This window comes from Montipora foliosa, chromosome 14 (assembly GCF_036669935.1).
Source record: "Montipora foliosa isolate CH-2021 chromosome 14, ASM3666993v2, whole genome shotgun sequence".
In the NCBI taxonomy this organism is placed as follows: Eukaryota; Metazoa; Cnidaria; class Anthozoa; order Scleractinia; family Acroporidae; genus Montipora; species Montipora foliosa.
The window spans coordinates 757,526-762,525 of NC_090882.1; the positions used below are offsets into that span (position 1 = coordinate 757,526).

At 37.4% G+C, this 5,000-nt stretch overlaps 1 long non-coding RNA gene across 1 annotated transcript in view; it reads left to right on the top strand.

Annotated features, from left to right (window-relative positions):
• Positions 1–2,226: 2,226 nt before the first annotated feature.
• LOC137985131 (uncharacterized) overlaps positions 2,227–5,000 on the top strand; it is a 7,889-nt gene continuing 5,115 nt past the window's right edge. Inside the window, exons 1-2 of the long non-coding RNA XR_011119245.1 lie at positions 2,227–2,343; positions 2,539–2,629. This is a non-coding gene — a long non-coding RNA (uncharacterized lncRNA). The remainder of the gene's footprint in view (positions 2,344–2,538; positions 2,630–5,000) is intronic.

A 5,000-nucleotide genomic window follows, 5' to 3' on the forward strand; every position in this document is an offset into this window, starting at 1 on the left:
ATTGGGCGATCGGAAAACATTTCATGGAGTCTCACGATAGTAGCAATCTTTTAAAAGAAAGCCCAATTTAAAATTCTCAGGAAGCTCCAGAAAAAATTCGATTGTTTGGTTTTTGAAATGTTACTCATTAGAAAACTCAAGCCTTCTTTAAATGCTAGAGGATTCGTGCTAAGCTTTTTGTTTAACCTTGTAGTATTCTTCTAGCTATTGTGCCTTTAGCATTTATAATCAATTTCCATTTTTTACTTTTTTGACTTGATAATGACGTTAGGATAGCGTCGAAATCGAAGCGTCGTCGTTTTAGCTTTCAGTACGTTTAATTTAAGATATATTGTATCGCAGTTTTTTACAAAGCAAATTTTCCGTTACCAACTTTGAACGGGGGTAGGTGGGAATAATAACGTAAAGATGATTCTTTTTCCTATTTGTGGTCTTTCCAGAAGTGTCTCATCTACTTTTGTCGCTTATTGAGGATGCTCTCCCATGGGTTTTGGGCGACAAGTTAAGGGTACATGGCTAATTTGAACTGGGGAACAGGGGAACAATGTCAAAATATTTTAGGGAACAAGGGAACATAAACAATTTTAGGGATCAAAAACTGGGAACAAGTTTGAGAGTAATTTCGGGATCAAGGGAACACAATCTAATTTTCAAAGGGAACAAGGGAACAAGGACCCCCCTGAGAGGGCCTCTTGCATGTTGAGTGACACGGCAACACATTAAGGGAATAAATATCGGACAAGAACAACGAGTATACCAGCGATTTCTAAGATCTTTGAGAGACTACCACTGACTCACTCAGACAAAACAGCCTTGTATGTAAGAAGAAATCACTCCACAGAAACAGCTTTAGTCAGTATTATTGATAGAATACTTTTGATCCTAGTTAAACAAACGCATAAATCATTGGTTTGGTTCTTGCGTACCACGGAGACCAAGAACGAACTGAGTGAGTGTGTGAAAAACAAAGACCCTCTGGTAATTTATCTCAAATTACTAGGATAAAGTAAACAACTGGATAACAACAGGATTGATGTCTTGTGCCTTCTCTTTCCTCATTCCCAATTTCTGTTTTCCATATTACGCGTAACCACATCATCAATTTATAATCGATCGTATTTCAGCAGAATTATTGCTTGCTTGCTTGCTTTATGAAACAATAGTCCAAGCCTTCTTCAATAAGAACGTGAAAATGTGAAGACTTTTGGAATACACCTGTACATTCTTAATTACTTGTGCAGCACGGAAAAAAATGTAAACATTATTCAGTCTATTGGTCTCATCTTTCTTTTACGTCAGTTCTGAGTGTCAAATAATCAGGAGCCTTGAATTTTTCCTTTTAATTTTTATATACTGTCTCAGCGATTTACAGAGACTCACTTTAGGGGAAAATTCCACGAGATCTAGATACTAGAATGATTGTCTTTGGTTTATACTTTAAGTATTTTCATAAGAAAGGCCAAGGCCAAAGCGGGCTTAAGTGGCCTGCACATGTAGTTATAAGGGCATGTAAATGATATTTCCTGTAGAAAAGAGGAATTTGAATCTAATTAAAGTGCGGAATCGTGAAAGACTAATTCAGAATTTTAAAATATAGTTTTAGCTTCTACGTAAAGTTAATGAGGTGGTTGCGCAAAGGCATAAAGATTTAATTCCAGATGGGTGATACCTGAGAGAACTGTTATATAAATCGTGATAATTACTAATAAAATTGCATGAGTGTGGAAAGACAGGCAGGTAGAAGGCTCAAATCGCTTTAAGCTCGCTTCAAGTTAAACGCTGCAAAAAAGGGAGACAAGAATCCTCGCAAGTCAACACCATTTTATTTGTGTTTCTTTTAGTTCAATCATAGCTTCTTACTGTCAATAATATTAAATTTGATTCTCTCCGGCATGCAAATCCGTGCGAGAGTACTTCATAATTTCGCTGATCCTCGGCATAGGCCGCTGCCTTTGGTCAGAGTACTGTTTAGCTAATTGTTTGCAAATATGTCGAATGTTACAAAAAACATTTATTCATCGTTTCTTTCACAAAGCTGTGAAATGAACAGATGTAGTAGCAAAAAAGCTATGGTTGAAAGACAGATAGTAGCAGTCTATTTGTCAAGAGACATTTTGAAATAAATCAATGAACGCTCGCTTAATAGCGAAACAACCAATAAAATTTCTCCTTGCCTTGTTAAAGCGTTGCCTCTGGATTTTCGCGTCACTCCAGCTGAGACTATATGGAAATATAAATGGATTTCCTTTGTTCGCGTTTGAATTGTCAAAGGCTTGAATCGAATGTTTAAGGAGTATACCTGGAGATCGCGAAAAGCAGTCTAGTTTTGAATGTTCATTGGAGGTAAACTTGTGTCTAGTTAAGTTTCAAATAATATATTGTTTAAGGGACTGCTTTCGCAGCGACGGGCGATTATGCGTTCATTCCTATGATATTTAAGCATATTTCTTCAGACCAAACGGCTTACTGTTCTTTTGATCTTACAGGAGACTTCTGTAAAAATGAGGAATTTTAAATCTTTTTTTGTTTCAATAACAGGTGCTCTTCGATTAACTAATCCTTGATTCCTGTGTGGAAACGACCCAATGCGTGTTCACGGGGAAAGCCTTGAGACATTTTTAAAACCAAGGTAGGAATTAAGCAAAAATGCTTTTGAAATACTTTAATACTGCATGGTGACCACTGCAATAGTTTTATGCCTAATGTAAGGGCCCGTTCGATTGACCCTATTCCGGAATGAGAATACGTGGAGTGATGATTAAAACGGTATGTTTGGCGGATTTCGAAGCTGCAAGGATAATAAAAATATCTTTAAAATAGCATTTTAGCAAATGTTTGACAATTTTAATGTGAATCTCCGCAAAAACGAAGGATTTCCAACTTGTATTCCATGTATTCCTATTCCGGAATCCTGTCAATCGAACGCACCCTAATATTAACTCATTTTACACTGACTTGTAATGTTTACGAAATTTTAAAAGTGATTTCAAAGTGGGTCGATTTCAAAGCTATTTCTCAAGACCGTTTCTCCTTTCCTATAATAAAAGTGGGTAGGGATCACATTTAGAATATAAAAGGAAAAGAATCAAAATAAAGACAAATAAAGGTGTCAAGAGAGATAACGGGTTTTAGGGTCCATAAGTTTTCTTGGCAATCATGAAATTCACTCAGTTTCTAATTAATTTTGCAAGGAGTGATGGCCGGAAAAGCGGGCGAAAGATACGATATCGATTGATTTTTATCTGTCAAATTTGACACGTTTAGCAACCAACGCAATTCTGAGAAAGTGTTCATTTTGTGCTAGGAATTAAAATTGCCTTGGAGCGAAATAAATAAGGCAGCTCACCTTAATCTGTCGTCTTAACATAAAAATACAAGGCTTAGCATGTCACGAAAATGTTTATTAGTACAACACTAGGTAAGTCTATTCAGTAGTAGGGTGAATAAAAATCAAACTCGTTCATTTTCCAGCGAAAGTCTCCGTATTTTTGACGAATCCGATGCCTTTTAATGAAGAGCGGACTCGATTTGTTATTTACATACAAAGTATCATTTTTCGGTAAAAAGTTCTCAGCTATAAATCCGGTCCTAAACCTTTGAACTAACTGTAACCAAGCGGAAACTTATAACCAAATCCGTATTCAATTGCAATACGGTTTTTGTGTAAACGGTTCAGTTTTTACGAGCACTTTTCATGAAAAAATACATATTGAGAGGTTTCACCGTTTCGGCCTTATAAAACTTATTAACAATCTTTTGTCAGTCTAAAAACTTTGTGGTTATTATAAACCAAACTTTAAGAATATGTTGAGATTCTACCTAGGCAAAGTGTGAGTTAAGAACTCAAATTGTTTTTAAAATTCTGGTTTACCGCCAAAGCGTTCACTGATTGAACTCGATGGGAAACTAAACTCCCACAAAAAGATAATTTTAAAAGCGCAGGAAATTATGTTTACAACCAAATTTGCTTAATTTTTTTCATGGGGTGCAGGTACCAGAAAAAAGATTAGCAAAGGTAATCTCATGAATTCGAGAGCAATTTGGAATAGATAAGCGCCATCCCGGGCTTGCAGTTGATTGGCTATCTGTGATTTTCTTTGCCATTAACCAATCCGAATGCTTGGTTTGCTACCTCTTTTGGTACTGAATTACCATTTCAATGCACTGTGCTGCTTAAAAACTTCATTTCCCCTAGCCAATTTAATTAATTTCGAGAGCCATACCTTTTCTTTCTTGTGGGCGCCGCCATTTTGAATAACTATTGTGGCGTGTTATCAGTTGTATGGTGGCCCGAAGCCGAAATGACCAGAGCTCTCAAGTCTTAAAGTTTCCAAAGAGTGAGATGCTTGCTGGAGATTGTGCCAAAGGTGCAAGTGCCCTGTTTTTCTTGTGCTGGAGGGGCCAAACAATCCTAGGGGGCAGGGGGGGAGGGCTGAAATTTGAGAAGTGCAGTTTTCAAATCGCTGAAAATGCACCGTCGAGTGCGCCATTTTGGTTTTGACATGCTGCTTGCTAAAGAGCCCATGTTATCATGGTTAGCCCGAGCTAACATATTGGCCTATACTTTACATGTAAATATTAACCGGTGAAAGTAATGAAGAAACAAGAAAATTGGTCGCACACGAACAGATTGAACATTGGCCGAAGTTCAACGCCAGTCAAGGAAAGAATTCAAAATTTATGACGGCACTTCTGAAAGTGTAAAAGGTAGAGTTATCTACGAAAAAAATGCCAATGCGTGAGAAATGCTGGTGTCTCTGCGAGAGCGTGAGATTGCATCGAAATGTGTAAGACTCGAGAGCTCTGCCGGGCCAAATCAAGGTGGCGGCCTCCGGGAAATTCATTTAATTTGATACAAAAATTTGGTTTATCAACGGAGTTGATAATGTAAATTGACCACCGTACAGAGATTCTAAAAGCTGACGTTTCGAGCGTTAGCCCTTCGTCAGATCTTTTCATCCGGCTCTTAAATATACCTGGGAAATTTCGGAAACTTCATT